Source organism: Tamandua tetradactyla, chromosome 2 (genome assembly GCF_023851605.1).
Source record: "Tamandua tetradactyla isolate mTamTet1 chromosome 2, mTamTet1.pri, whole genome shotgun sequence".
NCBI lineage: Eukaryota > Metazoa > Chordata > Mammalia > Pilosa > Myrmecophagidae > Tamandua > Tamandua tetradactyla.
The window spans coordinates 52,150,348-52,166,848 of NC_135328.1; the positions used below are offsets into that span (position 1 = coordinate 52,150,348).

At 52.3% G+C, this 16,501-nt stretch overlaps 1 long non-coding RNA gene across 1 annotated transcript; it reads left to right on the plus strand.

Annotated features, from left to right (window-relative positions):
* The first annotated feature begins 9,619 nt into the window (after nt 1-9,619).
* On the plus strand, nt 9,620-16,259 carry LOC143671837 (uncharacterized). Its single transcript, XR_013169635.1, has 4 exons — nt 9,620-9,767; nt 13,519-13,784; nt 15,876-15,983; nt 16,079-16,259. It is a non-coding gene; the product is annotated as an uncharacterized LOC143671837 (long non-coding RNA).
* The last annotated feature ends 242 nt before the right edge of the window (nt 16,260-16,501 follow it).

The following is a 16,501-nucleotide window of genomic DNA, read 5'->3' on the forward strand; positions in this document are numbered from 1 at the left end:
ACTGAGGAAAGGAAGGAAAAGAGAAAAAGCCCAAGAACTGAATCTTGGTCATTCCAATGTTAAGAGGTCATAGACAGGAGGAGGGACCAGCAAAAGAGGTTGCGGAGGAGTGGCCATGAGGTAGGAGGGAAATCAGAACAATGGGTGGTCTGTCTTCAGGAGGAAGGAGTGAAATGTGTGAAAGCCTATCAAGCAGGGGGAGTGATGGCCAATATCAAGGGCTACTGTGGGTCAAGGAAGAGACTGACCAGAGATTAAACACTGGGTTAGCCACAGGGAGGTTACCGGTGACCTTGACCAGAGCAATGCTGGTGGAGCGGAGGGCATGAAAACCTGTCTGGAGTGCGTTCTGGGAGAAGAGGAGAAGAGGAAGCTGATGCAGCAGGTAGATAACTCGAGAAAATTTTGTAATAAAGAAGAGCAGAGAAATGGTGTGGTAGCTGGAGGGAGATGTGCCGCCAAGAGGTTTTGTAACAGGCAGGAGAAATTACAGCACGTTTGTAGGCCCGTGATAATTATCCAGCAGGGAGGGGAAATTTGACGGCACCGGGCAGAGAGGAGAGGATGGCTAGAGCATGTCCTTGAGGGGAGGAGATGGAATCTGGTGCCCAAGGGAAGGTTGACTTGGGAGCTTGTGTGTCCCTCTCTCGAAGTCAGAGGTGGGGGTGGGGTAGAGTGCCCAGCCCAGGAACCCGGGGATAGGAGCGGTGGTGGCGGCTCCTGGATATTTTCCTTACTATTCTGCTCCTCTGAAAGAGTAAACACAGTCACCCGTCGAAAGAGAGCTGGAGGAGATGGCGATGGTCTGAGGAGAAAGGAGAAGGCGCAGAACGCTAGCCTTGGAGAGAGGTGTGAATAGACCAAGAGGAGGTAGTCTGACTGCTGTGAATACTAACAGCTTCTGTCTGCCGTTCCTGGGCTTACTATGTGCTAACGCTGCTTCACACCTTTTCTCATTTACTTCTCCCTACACCTCTATTTGGCACATGGTTTTATCTTCCATTTTACAGATAGGGGGGCTTTTAGAATTAGGAAGGTGACGACATAAGTCTGACCCCACAAGCCTGACCACCAAGTACGCTTGCCCTAATTCCTGAGGAAACCTGGAGACTATTTTGTAGATTATTAAATAACATTTATTTTCTTTCTGTAAAGCTAAATATTTACCTCAGAAAATTTGGAAAATTCAAAGTACATAAATAAGAAAAAATGTTAAATGCTTATAATCACCCCACAATAATTACTGTTACAATGGGTGATTTCTTGGTAGTATTTTTCTTATGCACATTAGTGGCGGTAGCTACGATGGCAAGCGTGCAGCAAATTCTATTTCCCGTCTCCTCCGGCACACAGCTAGAGGACGTTTCCCAGCATCCCTTGCAGGTAGGGGGCATGTGACTGAGTTCTGGCCAATGGAAGGAGGGAGGAAGTGATGTCATCCACTTCTGGGCTGGGCCTATAAAGTCTTCCACTGATTCTCCATGCTCTTCCCTCTTCAGATCTTCCCTTGCCTGCCTCACTGTATGGGAAGAATCCCGTGAAAGACTCCAAGACTCTAGGGGGCAGCCATGTCACTAACTGGAAGGAGCTTGGGTTCCAGAATGACCCAGTGGAATTGAGACCTCTCTATCCCGTCCCATGATGCTCCAAATTTGATAGTGTCTTGAGGGTAAAGTAAACTGTTCTTGTATTAAGCCAGTGAACGCTGGAGCTGTTTATTAAAGCAGCGTGGTACAGTAACATCAAATAAAGATCAGAAGCATACTGAAGGTATGGTATTGTTTTCAATCTGTTTTTAGGTTGATTTATTATTTTTGCTTAGCATTTTGTCAGTCTTTCCCTCATATTGTTATCTTTGACAGTATGATTTTAATGGTTGCATGATAGTCCATGATAATATTTATCCATCCCATGTGATTGAATATTTAGGTTGCTTCCAACGTTTTGCTTTTATAAATCATGCCCCAGTGAACATCCTCATGATAAATCAGATTATCCTACCTGGAGATGTACTTTTTTGCCTCACCCCAGTTACTTGCCTCTGAGACTTTCCTCTATCTGTGCCTAAAGATGTGGTTCAGTTCCACAGAGACTATTTGTAAAAATTCGTATAGTGGGATGAAGTGTACATTTTTGGACTAAGGTGTGCAAGAAACTTGATTTTCTAGAATTGATCTCACTGTGCCCTGATGCTCCTTTGCTGCTGAGATATTGATGGTGGGGGAAATAGGAGTGATAAAACTGAAGATCGGTCTCTTCCTTTGAAAAACAGCCTCTTTCAGGAAAATATTTGGTTAATTCAAAGTCCAAACTCCTTGTAAGGGTGGCTTCTCAGCATTCAAGGGGTCTCTCCCCTTCCCTTTCCTTTTGTAGACGGTGTCTGGCTGAGAGGAGGAGGTCGTGTGGCCTAAAGGGGTTGGGGAAGGCGATTCTTGTCCTACTTGCTCTCACTGTATCTGCTCAAGGGTGGTTGGTATGGTTTGGACTGATCCCTGAGCATAAGGTTGGCACTTCCTGGTGATGACTGTTGACCTTGCTTTGCTCCATCCTCCGTGACCTTCACATCTTAGAGTCAAGTCTCTTTCCATCCTGGATCATCTCATCAGCTGGCTTCCTCCCCTCAAGGTGCTGTGAAGATCTCAGTGAGATGGTCCTCATTCTCACCTCTCTGGGATCCCTCAGCCATTTCCATCCTGTGGCAGCCTTGCCATGTTGGCATGGCGCCCATGCTGTGTGGTACTCTGTGAGGCTTTTGGTCTCCTTAGGACACATCCTGGGGTCACGGGCACCAACCTGAATGTCCTTGGATGCTCCAAACCTATCCAGGAGTTTCTTCTGCCCTCAGTAACCTCAAGCCTGACCCTCAGCTTCCCCGCCTCCTTATGAAAGGGTCTTCCACTTCCCTTGTGACCTTCAGCAGACTGCAGGTTCCATGAGGACTGGAACCGTGTCTGTTTTGTTCCCCTCTGTGTCCCCACTGCTGACACTTGGGAGAAACTCCCAAAGTGTTGGATCAATAAAAACAGATCAGTGGAAAGCGACTTGATAGCATTTTGTCTTAGGTTGAACCATGTGAAATTGCCAACATTTGACCGTTTTTAACCTACAAAAATTGCAGTTGTGTGTGATTGAAGCCTTCCTCAAACCGTCCTTTTTTATAGACTCCCATCATTAGGATTCGATGTTGATCAGCTTGTCTGATGAAGAGGGAAAACTGGTCTGTAATTTCCTGGCACTCCTCCCTCCCCTCTTACGTTTGCAATCAGCCCTCCCAGGCCCGGAGGATTCTGGGTAGGGTGAGTATGCATGCACTAACATAGCTCAAGTGGCTTAGCCAGCCGTTCTCCAATTTCTCTATGCTCTGGTGAGTTACCTTCATGCATCCTAGTAATTTGTCTTAGTGCATCTTGGAGGTTGGCCACTACTTGAGCTGTAAAGAGCAATGAATTTGGTGCCAAACAGACCCTAAGGTGGGACCTGGCAAACAGTAGGCACTCAATAAATGCTCATGGAATTACGGAAAACAGATGAGAGTCTATTAGCAATGAGTTTTGCTGCTTATTGACTTTGAAAACTTCGTCAAGTTACTCACACTCTCTGAGCCCCAGTTTCCTCATCTATAAAATGGGTCTCCATGTGCTATTGTGGGGAGTCGCTGAGATGATAGATGTAGAGGGCTCGCTGGGCCTGAGCTGGGCCCACGGCAAGGCTTCAAAGCGGTCGGTGGCGATGGTGGTGGGAGCTACTCTGCAGTGCCCTCTGTCTCTCCTGGGTCGTGCTCAGCATCTCCTATCCGTTTTCCCAACCTGCCACTCTTCCTCTCCTGCCATCCCACACCCCTCACCCCAAGAGTAAGCAGGGTTCTTCTCAGGGCCCTATTGCTTTGCTGCTCAAACCCTCCAGTAGTGCCCCTTTGCCTCTTGCACTATATTCAGGCTCCTCTCATGGCAGCAGAGGCACTGGGTCCACCCTCACCCAGCCGCAGTCCCAGCCTAATCTCTAATTACATTTCTGTCCTTCAGCCAAACTTGCCACTTGCCTTGCTGTTCCCATCCCCACCAGCTTCCAACATCTTTGCTTCCCTCACGCTGTCCCCTCCACCTAGCATGTCCTCATTTCACCAAATGAGACAGTGTTTGCCAATGAACTTTGACAGTTGCCTTTGCCAGAAGCCGCCATCGAGGGATGCCCTTTTCTCGGTGGGCAAAGGATGGTCCATGCTGAGGCCTTAGGAAGCCCCTGTTCCATCTCTGGAGCCAGGACCCAGGAAAACTTCCCTGTGCCAGCAGAGACCACTGTGATGAATGGGGCTGCTCCAGGGCTCTCCCTGTCTTCATCCTTCCCTCATCCGGCCGCCTCTCAGTTCCCTGTAATCCTCGCCTCCAAAGATCTTGCCAGCTGCCACCCTCAACTGCCACTTCCATGGCCACCCTTGGATTTTGGCTTTGCCCCCTCCCCCCACCGTGGGCTCCATTTCAAGCATTCCATTTTATGACCACCACTTTCTGTCTTTTCATGTACCTCTTCTGCAATCTCGACTCCATTAATTCTTTGCCCCCTGCAATCTTTGCCCCCTGCAAACTCCACATTTTCCTTGCCCTTTTACCCTCCCCTACCTCACTTCTCTCCTTTCTTGAAGTATGATCTAAGGTCCCCCTTGTTCTGTTGCATTCTCACTCACCCACCCTGCCCTCTCCCTCCTCACACTCACCAGTGAAATCCAGGCCCAGAGTACTGTCTGTTGTGCTCCAGCACCCAAGCAGCAGAACCCAGCTGGAAAAAATCACCCAGCAACATGACTGGTTTCGCCTCATGACCTTGACCTTAAGTTAAACCCTTTGTGCTGCCTGGCAACCCTCTGCGTCCCCCTGGTCAGCTCACTGCCCCTCTCTCCTAGACAAGGACCTCATGCCTTCTCTTCCCTCCTCCTCAAACCTCCAGCACCCTGGTCCCCAGTCTCTAGCCCTCACTTTCAAATGACCAAGTTGCTTCTTACTTCACTGAAAAAACCAGAAGCAATCAGAGGATTTCCAGGTCTCCCAGCTGCATACCCACCAATCCCTGCACTGTACCCATCCCCTTGGCCATCTCTCCTTTTGCAGCATATCAATCCGTCTCTTCTCCCATGCGGGGCCAAGTCAGGCCTCTGTGGCCATCGCCTTCCCTCTCACCTTGCCTGTCCTTCCTGTGTCACCAGCTGTCCCCCACTTCGATAGTCTTCATTCTTGTGCAGCAACATGCTGTAATGTTTCCCGTATTGTAAGGTCCCTCCAGCTTTTCTCATTTCTTGGGTCCCTTTCTGTCATATTTCCTTGCAAGGGTTGCCTCCATGCTCTTCCTCTCACCCTCCCTCCTCCCATTATCTCCCGAACCCTCTGCAGTCAGGCTCGGCCCCCCGCGGCTCCACCCTTTCGGCTCTTATCTAGGTCGGCTCTGCTCACCCCATTGCTAACCCAGATGTTAAACATCGGTCCCTACTTTACTCCACCTGACAGTAGCATGGCCACAGCCGATCACTCCCTCTGTCTCCAAACACTTTCTCTCTGCCTCCAGGACACCTTTTTCCACTTTCTCCTCCCCTCTCTCCAGCTGCCCCTTTCCATCCAGCGCCCTTTGCTGCTTGCTCCTCCTCTCCCTGTTACCCTGAAGCTACCCCTGGCTTCATTCCGACCCCTCTTCTCCTGTCCGCCCATCCTCTCCCCAGAAGGTCCTCTCCACTTCACGGGGCTGAGTACCAGCCTGCAGTGACACCTTCCAGGTTCCTGCCTCAGCCTGCCCCCCTCCCCTGAATTCCAGGCGTGTGCATCTGGCTGCTTCGCCAACATCTCTGGAGGAACGGCTCATGGCTTCCCAAACGTAACACAGCCTAAACCAAATCCTGCCTCTTCCCTGAACCTAATGCTGAAGACTACTCTTCCCATACTAAGTGGAAACTCCATTCTTTCACTTTCTCAGGTTAAAACTCTTGAGGTGGTTCTTTTCCTCTCTTTCTCTCACATCCACATCCAAACCAGCAGATCTCGTCAGCTCTACCTTCAGCACCCATCCCGAGCCCGGCTCCCTCTGCAGCTCTCCCATGCCACCCTGGATCAGCCTTGCTCCTGTTTTTATCACAGCGGTTTCCTGACTGTCTCCCTCCTTCGCCCTTGTCCCCCTTCAGTGTATTCTCCACAGAGAAGCCAAAATGATCCTTTTTAAAATGCAAGTCAAATCATGTCTCTCGTCGGCTCAGAATCCTCGGGTGGCTTCTCATTGCGCAGAGGAAGATCCAAAGTCCTTGCCGCAGCCTAGCAGGGCTTCCCTGCGGGGTCTAGGCTCCCCATCACCTGGCTGACCACGTCGTGAGCCCCGCACCTGGTGACTGGCCTGGAGGCCATGTATCGGGACCTATCTGACGAATGCATGGACGGACGGACGGATGACCACCACACCTTCCCGCGGCGGCTCCACTCTGCACACAGGGGCACAGCCCAAGTGCCACGTGTCTGCACCTGCCTGGGCCTGCACCTGCCCACGGGCCTCCCTTCTCTCAGGAGCTGTTTGCTCTGGTTGCCAACTCTCCTCAGCAGAGGGGTGTAGCCAGGACCAAGTTTCTGTGGTGCCTATAGACCCGTGTGACTCTCTTCATGTCATCTTGGTCACCCTCTCGGGGGCTGGGCCCACGGGGGGTCTCCCCCCAGCTATGGCGGAGAGGTGAGACCCGGGCCTCCCCTTCGCCTCCCCCAGCAGGGATATATGGGAGCAGAAGCCGGGTCCCCACTCTGGCTGTATCCCAATTCAAGCCAACTAAGTGCTGGAAAACAAATATGCACAAAGTGCTGGAAGCCGGGAGCAGGGGCCTCGAGCTCCACATCTCTGCTCTGAGGATGGGCAGGCTGTTTGTCCCAGACTGAGGATGCTGATACAGGGATTCAAACTCCCAACATGTGCCAGGACGCAGGGTGCCAATGGAGCATCCTCTTCCCTCAAGATCTACAGAACTGGCCTCTCACGTTGGACACCATTATACCATTTAAAGTCAGTTATGCCCTTGAAGGTTCCATTGCAGGGGTCACAATGGGGCTTAAAACTGGAATCTTCTGGTGCCCTCCTGGGCAGCATTCACCCATTAATTCCTGTTTTGGAAGAGTGTCCCCATTTCTGGAAGAATTCTTGTCAGAAGTGAACCATCATATGGTCTTTAGTCTTGAGTCCCGGTTTCCCATCATCCCCATTTTGCTTTGCACCCACCCTTCTGGATCCATGTCCCCAGCTCTTTGCAACAGGGCCAAACTGCTTTGTATCAGCAACGGGGAACAGGCTCACCTGCTTAGGGTGCTGCTCAGGGGACTCCAAAGAGTGGATGGGCACTTCTGCCAGGGGGTTCTCTCCAGAGCTGTGGTCCAGGATGATTGTGCAAACTCCCCACTGCTCTGGGCTGCTAGAAGCTGAGGGATCAGTACCTCTCTGGCTGGGCCTGCAGACTGGGGGCGGGGGAGTGGGGCGCCCTTAGTGAGAAGCTGCTGGGTCCCAGGCACACCATCCTGGTCCATCTTCACGACAGCCCTAGCAGATGGCGCTTCTATCCGGCCTCTTTAACAGGTGAGGAAACTGAGGTCCAACAAGAAGGACACCAGGGAGGATGTGAGAGCGAGCCCAGTAAGGAGGCAAGGGTCAGCGTCTAAGTGAGGGAGGGCAAGCTGGCAGTGTCAGGATGAGAGAGAAATGGACAAAAGACCTTAGCAAGGCTTACAGACAGGGCCAGTGTTCTAGGAGCTAAGCTGAAATAGGACTGCAGGGATCTGTTCCAAATCATAGACTAAATTGATTTAATGCATGGAAATGCTTCAGTTTTAAGTTTTTTCACTTAAGATCTTTTATATGTTTAACAACTGCCGATACTTTTCTCTATGTGAAATCCAATAATAATTATGACCAACGCCTATACAACTTTTTATATGTCTCAGGCATCACTCACTTTCTGTACACATGTATGAAAATTCCCAGAAAGCCTGATATTATCGATGGTAGTATTATCATGCCTGTTTTGCAGACGAGGAAAGCAAGGCTCAGAGAAGTGAAGGCACTTGTCCAGAGCCATGCAGCTGGCTTGGGGTGGGGGTGGGAGGTACTGAAATTTGAACCCAGGTCTGGATAGCACTGAAGCACTTCTTCTGCCTACCACTCTCTCCTTTCTCCTTGTTAGCACCATATCATTTTGATGTTCCGGGAGGATGCTCTCCAGCGTGTGTTTTATTGATGACTGCTCTTGGAGTTTAGGGGGTCTGCCCTGGAACAATGAGAAAGCCCTTCCGGAAGGAGGCGCCTGTTTCTGTTGGCTGAATGTGGCCGCTTGGATGATGTGGGGCTGATCTGAGGCTGATCTGAGCCAGGAGAACTGAGGGGTGTGGGATGCCCAGAGGCTGCCCCTCCTGCTTTTCCTGCTCCTGGGACCAGAGCAGGATGGGTTGGAGGACCCTGGGATGAGATTCTGGGACTGTGTGTTTCTCAGGTGCGCATGTGCCTGGTGAGGAGTCTGTGGGGCCTGCCCTGTCTTCCCACAGCCCTGGCCTTTGCTTCCAGAGTCCCCACTCCAGGCTGCTCCCGCATGGAGAGAGGGCTGCAAAGGGCTGGGTCTCACCTCCTAATTAATGCTGCTTCCGAGGGCAGGCCCTTCGCCCTGACTGAGATGGGAGAGCCCCAGGCCCCAGTGGAACTTACTGTTTATGAACCTCGCTTTGATCCCTTTATCCCCTTCCCAGGGCTCATCATGTGCTGTCAGGAGGGGGGTGCTCTAGGGTCTCACAAAGAGCAAGTGAGAAGGCTGCCCCTGGCTGAGGGTGTGCAGGCCCCTCTCCTGACTTTCGAGGGGAACAGGGAAAGTTGTGGGGTGCATGTCAGGAAGTCACCAGCTTCAGGAGCCAGCCCCGGCTTGTGTGGACAGAAGCCTCCCTGGCACCACTGGCACGCAGGGACCCCTTCGGGCTGTCCTTGGGCTGAGTGACAGGTTTGCCACCTGTGACAGATGCCACCAGCCTGTCTGCGGCCCCTGGCAGGGCCATCCAGCACAGAGTGTCTTTCCGCAGCTGCCGTTTTGTGGAAACAAACAGCTGCCTGTCACTGCGGGGGTGGGGTGGGGTGTGGGAGTCACCTCTGTTCCTTGCTGACCTCCCACCTAGAGACCCGTTCAGGGACTGCCTTGGCACCCTCTCGAGCTGCTTCCCTCCTTCTTCACGACTGCCCGTTTTAATTCACACATGTCTTTCTGAGACTTATAATTGCATTTTTCATAAAAGAAATCATTAGCATGTGGGATGTTTGTGATCCGACTCACCTGCTTCACTTTGAAATTGAGGAGGCTGTTGGTGAGGATTTGGGGTGCGGTCACCCCTTCTTTTCACCTCTGGGCCAAGGCTGTGGGCTGCAGCGTGGGGCGTGAGGGGGGGTGGGCGTGATGGTCAAGCCCTGCCCTGCTTTCAGAGAACCCTGCAGACACCTCCACTCCTCCCTGCACAGCTCCTGGCAGAGGCTGGAGGAGGGGCCTCTATGGGGGCAGGGCTGGGCAAGGGGAGCCAGGTGAGGGCAGGGCGGGGCATCACAATGGGTGGGTAGGGAGCTCGTGCAAAAGCTTGGGGTGTTGGTAGAGAACAGGCTGGCCATGCAGGCGAGCAGAGGGCTGCAGCTGCCGACTTCTGGCAGGTGACCCTGGGCCAGTCCCACCTCTTCCGGCTTCTGTGCCCCTCATCTGTCACAGGGGGGTCACTGTAGTACCTCCCTCATCCTATGAGGTAATAATAGCACCTGCCAGCGTCAAGTCTCATCCCTACATCACTGCACGCTCCATTCCCTGTTTTGCTCACCTGGAGATGTTCCCACTGGTCACTAAATCAGGGTATCCTAAGTTTGGGGCGGGCAGATGCAGGTGGCAGGTGATCTTAAGGGCCACAGAGACTCACCAGGCACGAAGCTGGCTCTCTCTCTGATTCTCTCCATCCTTCTGGTTTGCCACAGGCCCGAGGAGGAGTTCCCAAAGAAGAGCTTTTTATAACAAAGAGCTGTTGGCAGGCAACAATAACCAGCTAGGACTTAATAACATTTTAATTTCAATTGTATTTATTTTTACTTTTACCTGCTATTTATACCAGGTGATCTTAGTTTTCCACTTGCTGTAGTCATATGAAGTTGCCTTATAAATATATTTATTTAGGTAAAAAATAGTGAATTCGTTTAAAGAAAATATTAAGCAAATAATAGATGGGTGGAGATATACAGGTAGAGTAGGACCCGGTGAAGGTGGTACCTGGAGGGTGGACAGATCCGTAGGTGGAGTGTCACTCATTTGTAATTCATTCATCAGCAGACACATTTAATACTTATTTTCTTAAGTTTGCTCACCTGGAAAAGGAAAGTGCCGATGTTAGTGCACATGGCACACGGGGCTTGGACCCCAGTGCTTCCCTGAACCCCCACCTGCCCCCCGCAAGCTTGTTGCCCCCCTAAGAGGCCTCCTCTGGGGCCCAGGTGAAAATGGACATCAGGGGGCACATGTTGGCTTTTGAGGCAGCTTTCCTGAAAATGTCCCACCTCCTGTCCCAAAGGACGCCTGCCCGACCACGGCATCCCAGCCCTTTATCCCTGCAGGCTTCCCTTTTGGGTTCCCGGCCTCTTGCCCCCCTGAGATCCCGATCCATGATAATCTCCATGTGCCCTGGGCGTCCTCGGAGGCGGGGAGGGCATGTCCTCTGCAGGACAATGGGATTGGGTTGGGGGTTCTTCTGGCCGTCCCTCCCAGGCCTGTCCCAGCCCAGGGTGGGGTCCTGGTGCAGGGTGAGGCGGCCTGGGGCGCTGGTGGTGCCCTGATCAGTGCCTCCCGGGAGGACTCCTCAGCTCGGCGGGGAACGGGAAAGGCCCAGCTCCTCTCCGTCCTGCTGCACCCCCGGGGCTTGGCAGTGCTTGCCTTTCTTCTCCACCCAAAGGTGCTGTGGGACCCACTCCCTGCCCCTGCCATCTGGTGACATAGTAACTTTGAAGCCCACTAACTTGCCACTGACAGAAGGAAAGGTATCTAGAATTAAATGAGGGGTGGGAGGAAGGGGCAGGCTGGAGCGAGGGGTCACATAGCTTCAGGCACCTTTAATGCAACTGTCGTTGGCGCCAGTCACTTATTTTCTAAGTTTCCACTGTGGATAGAGCAGGAAATATTATTTTTTCATAACATTTCATCCTTGCCTTATTTTAGCCCGTCAAATGGTATCTACCCATGGATGAACTGCCAAGGGTGATGCTTCTCGGGAATTATCTTCCCCCAGGGTCCCCACCAGGAAGCCCCTTGTTTCTGTTGAGTCTGGAAAGGCACCCAGCACCTTTCTCCAGGTGCTGAAGACTCGGTTCTTTTCTTTTCTTTCAGCTCTCTCTCTCTCAGTGCCTGGCTTTCCCAGTACCCCATCATCTTTCTACACTGTTCTCAGCCTTCTGGGTGCCTTGGAATCAGGGAAGGAGGGGAACAAATGCAAATTCCTGCGCCTGTTTTAGAGTCACACTACTCGTCGGTCTGGCCTGGGGTGGGACCCAGGATTCTTGCATTTTGTTTGGCTCCCCAGTGGTACTGATGCGGATGCTTGGGGGTGGGGGTGTCACACTAGGAGCAAACTGGACCCTCGGATTTTTGACCAGTGGACGAGGAGCTCTATTTAGGGGTTATAGCCAAGCATTTAGCTCATCAGCTGGTAGAGAGCAAGATTCTGTTCTAGAAGTGGGTGTTGGGGGGAGGGAAGAAGGGGAGTTTTCCACCCTCCACCACCTCCTGGTCTTACCCCAGTGGTTCTCAAACTTGAGTGTGCACCGCAGCCACCGGAGGGCTTGCTAAAACACGCTGTTGCCTGCACCCCCCGAGTTTCTGATTCAGTAGGTCTGGGGCGGGGTGTGAGAATTCACATTTCTAACAAGCTCCCTGGCGTCGCTGATGCTGCTGGCAAGGACCGCGCTTTGAAAACCGCTGGCTACACAAGACAGGCACACAGACAGCTGCAGTGTCCCCAGCTGGGACTCGGGGCAGAGACCATGTCCTCCCCATCCTCCAGGCTGCCTGAAGCCTTGACAGGAGGAAGCAATATGTAAACAAACGGGCACAGCATGAAAGCATCCATCTGACCCCCGGGTGCCTGAAGGGGGCCTGGCACGGGGGCAATGCTCATAAGCCCCTGGGTATGGGCACTTGGTGCTGGGTGCTGACGGCAGGTCTGTGCCAAGTACCTTCTCCACAGCATCTTCCAGGACCCTCACCAGGGCCCTGCAAGGTGAAAACTAATGTTACCCCATTCCACAGGAGAAGAAACCGAAGCTCAGAGAGGGCAAGCGACCTTCCTAAGGTCACACAGCCAGTGAGTCAAGGAAAAGGAGCCCAGACGCGATTCTGCTTAACTTCCCTTTCATGTTGTGAGGGGACTAATGGCTCTCGTGTCACTTCTGGTTATTTAGTCCTAGTCACTTAGAAAGGGAAGGGTGTGGAGAAACAGGAGTGTGTTGGTGTTGTTGGGGTCCTGGGACAGAAAGGGGCCCGGAGTTTGGGAGAGGGGTACTAACCTTGGAAGGCGCAGCTGCCTAGGTCACTGGGTGAGTCTGAAACACCTCCAAGGGCTCTGCATCCCCCCCCTCCCCCATCAGGTCTGCTGGCTCTCCTTTGACCCCTCCTATTGCTGCCTCTTGGTCGCCACTCCCAGAAGTCTGGGGGTTATAAATAATGCTGCCAGCACTACCTTGGGGACACAATGACACCTTGCATTATTCCACTGCACTGGAGCCTGCCACGTGGAGGCGGGGGACATGGAGGGAGAGGCTGCTGCTGGGCTCCACAGTGGAGCCCTCTGCTCTGGTTCTCTCGAGTGGCCCTGATGGCCCCCCCGGCCCTCCCCCCATGCACCCCAGTTCCTTCCTGTCCTGGGTCTGGCAATGCATTGAGGAGGGGGCAGCAGGTTACGTAACAGCAGTAGAGAAGGGAGGGAGGGGGTCTGAGTCATGGCCCGGTGGGTGGAAAGAGCACTGCAGGAGGAGTCAGGAAACTAGACTCTGCACTGCATCTCCTGAGGCCTCAGCTTCTCCATCTGTCAACAGAAGGGGTGGGTGCAGGTGTCCAGAGGCGCCCAGGGATCTGGTAGGGGCGGGAGTGGGCCGGAAGGGGCTTTGCCTAGGTCTCCGGTCTGCACCCCAACCCCCAACCCCCTTTAGAAGAAGTCCCAAAAGGTGCCAGCACCCAGGTCCAAGTCTCAGCATGTGGCTGAGTTGGCTTTTGTGCTATTGACCCCTCAGGGCCTCGGTTTTCTTAGCCTGGAGTGTGGCACATAGTAAACGTCAATTAATATAACCTGTGTGTGATTATTAATAATAAAATGCTTTAACAGTTGGAGAGATCGATAGGGGCCTTTTAAGCATGATAGTTGACGATTGGGTAGGGGGTCTTTTAATAAAGTAGGAGTTATTGCTGGATACGTTCCTCGCATCAGCCTCTAAGGGAGGGATCTTATCTTTTCTCTTCCTTCCCAGGCTTTAGGGCTGAGCTCCCCTGTTGGAGGGGCCTCCCCAGACCATCTGATGGGATTATCTTGTGGGCTTATGCCCCCATTTATCAGCTGGCACCTCGGAGTGGAAATGTGAGCCAGGGGTCCCAAGGCACGGTGCCCGGCATGGAACAGTTTCTCCCCAAATCTTTGTGAATGAATGAAGAATGGCATCATTATAATCTCATCCCCGTACAGGGACACTGCGGCCCAGAGAGATGAAGCTATTTGCCCAAGGACACACAGAGAGTGGTGAGGCAAGACTTCCATTCTGTCAGTGTCTCCCAGAGTCCCCAGCTCCAGCCCTCGGCCTCCAGGGAGCCAGGATTTTACATTCTCTGCCAGTCCAGTGGGCAGAGGATCCAGGGGCCGGGGTGTGGGAAGCACTGAGCAGGGGATCTCTCCTGCCGAGCTTGGCAGGAGGCCTTGCAGACCCAGCAGGCTCAGGAGAGAGCAGGAAACTCGCAAACACACTAATTATCATGGGTTCAAGAGCGCTGGCACCCGTCAGGGACCAGGAGGCAGGTTTTGTCTTCACTGATTATTTTATTACCTTCTGAGTCTGAGACAAGTGGTTTCTGGATGAAGTCATGTTAGCCTCACATCTGTTCGTTCATTCATTCATTCAATAAAATACCCTCAAAACAATAGGAAGAACACCTTGGAGTTGCCTCTACTTCCCCCGAGTTTATCTCTGAATAGCATGATTCAGTTTATCCCACATTTTTCGAATGCTTGCTATACGTTAGATCAAATAGTCTCATTCAACCCCTACAACACCAGAGTTGCTGTCTGTTTTGTATTTGTATTCATCACTCAGCATTTTACTGTGTGTGTTTCCCCATGTACTAAGGGCCCTTATAAGAGGTGGTGCCCAAGTAGGTTCCTTAATATCTCAGGTACCCACTGCCCGAGTTACCAGGGGGAGGTGAGGGAAAACCATCGTCTACCCAAACCAGAGTCCCTCAGCACCACCTCCTCTCTGTCCAGCTAACCTGTGCTCAAACTTCAAGGCCTGGCTCAATTCTGCCTCCTCCATGAAGCCCCCCATGCTCTCCCCTCCAGGCAAGTGGCTCTCTGCCTCTCCTCACCCACTCCACAGCTTTCGTGGGGTATGACATCTTTTCTCTTCCTTTCCAGGCTTCAGGTCTGAGCTCAAAGCTCACCTTGTCTGAGGGGCCTCCCCAGACCACCCTGTGTGATTATCATGTCCCCCTGTTTACCCCTGAGCCCACAGGACCTGGTGACTCAGAGGAGGGTCTGAGGTAAAAGGCGCCAGGTAGCTATGCTAAGTACCGAAAGACCTGCTGCATAGGCTTGCCAGATTTAGCAATTAAAAACACAGCATGTTCAGTTACATTTGAATTTCAGATGAACAACAAATAACTTTTTAGTATAAGTATGGCCCATTAGTTGAATGGGTTATACATATACTAAAAAGTTTTTCGTCTATCTCAAATTCAGATGTAACTGGGCATCCGGTATTTAATCTGGAAACCATACTACTTCCCATCATTCTTTGTCTCCTTGCTGGGCAAGCCCTATTACTAGACTAGAAGCCCCTGCAGGTAAGACCTTGTCTGTCTAGGTGACTGCGATATGCCTAGTCCTCAGCAGAGAAGCTGCCACACGCCAGGGGCTGGATAATACAGCTGACCGAGAGGCAGGCTGTTTGATTCAAGAGGTGCTTTTTACTTATTGCAAAACAGCCGTGACTTCCTGGGCATCTACTGCGTGCCAAGTCTCACGCTAAGTCTTTATACACATCAGCTCTCACAACAGCTCTGTGGGGAAGACGCTGTTCCCTACGTTTTCCATGAGAAACTGAGGCTCAGAGACGGGCTGCATCTGGCCCCAGGTCACACAGCTGGAAATTGAACACAGGTTCTTTGTCCAACAGGGTCGGGTGCTGCCCAGCCCTAGCACTCCCTGTGAGGAACTGGGGCCCACCGCTGAAGCACGGGCTGCTTTGGTGACTGGCGCACTTATTGTGTGAATTCTCACACACAAGCCTAAGGTTTTTCAATAGTCTGTTCTCCCAAGTTAACTGTTCCCCATCAATTTTGCCTATGCAATTCATTTATTCAGTAAACCCTGTTTCCCTCCACATTTGGTGCCAAGAGTATCTCTCGCTGCTCAGAAACTCTGAATTAAGGAGGCTTTGAATGTGATTTTGCTGAATTTAATGATGGTTTTGGAAATTGGCTGGCAATTGGTGGAGGGGACAAAGGCTAGTCAGTGAGACGAGACAGGGGTTCAAATCCAGCCCCCATCAGAGATTGGCTCTGGGATTTTGGGCAAAATATTTTCTCTCTCTGATCCTCAGTTTCCTCCTTTCTACAGAGGGAATAAGCAGTGCTTACTGCCAAGGACTGTGGTGGGGATTAAATGAGCTGGGACAGCAAGGCCCCTGCAGCAGGGCCAGCTGCCGAGGTGGTCACCGTGATGAAGGTGATTAGGGACGGGTGGCCTCCTTCTCCCTGGGGGGACTTGCCTGAGTGGGCGCTGGGAGCCCTGTGCCTGAGGAGCCTCGGGCATCTTCCCAGGCCCTGCTCAGTCTCCGGTGCAGAGGCTCCTCCGCGGGGAGCTCCAGCCAGCCTCAGTGGAGCTGCCGAGAAGGGGAAACGCTCTCCAGCCAGCTCACCGCGGTCAAGGTCAGCCAGAGACTGGGCCTCCCGGAGACCTTCCTTCTTGCAAAGACTGGAGGTCTGGCTCCCAGGCTGCTAGGCCTGCTGTCGAGGCCCCTGCTGGTGTGTGTCTCTGTGTGTGTGTGTGTGTGAGAGAGAGAGAGAGAGAGAAAGAAAGAGAGAGAGAAAGAGTGAGAGAGAGAGATGGGGGTGAGAGAGGGAGAGAAAGGGAGGTATAGGCTGTAGTCTGGCGGCCTCACATGCTTTTTAAGTTCATCACCTGGCTGGAGGAAGAACACCTGTCTTTGCTCCAGAAATATGCCTTCATGTTCCTAGATTGCC